We start from the raw sequence: 345 nt of genomic DNA on the forward strand, positions 1-345 counted from the left end.
ATATAAAAAAGGAGCGACTCAAAATGGGAACAATATCGGGAAAGACATGCAGATGATAATACGCATGGCGTTTACTTTTGGCAGATGCACGCAAAAGAAGCTCAAAGTGATTGAGCATACTAAATATTTGGCTCGTAAGGAGGTGATGAGAAAATAGATACTACTAAGCAGTAGCGCCGATTTGTTTAGTTTGAGGTTGAGTAACGAGAATAATTTTTAAACCTTTACAAATGAAACACCTCTGCACCGATTGTATATAAGCGTCTTGACGACTGAGGAATTAACGGAGCAAGAAGAAAATAGAGTGTACCATTTAACCCTGCAAACGAAGGTGGCGACCATTCT

Source organism: Plasmopara halstedii, assembly GCF_900000015.1.
Source record: "Plasmopara halstedii genome assembly, contig: Scaffold_179, whole genome shotgun sequence".
NCBI lineage: Eukaryota > Oomycota > Peronosporomycetes > Peronosporales > Peronosporaceae > Plasmopara > Plasmopara halstedii.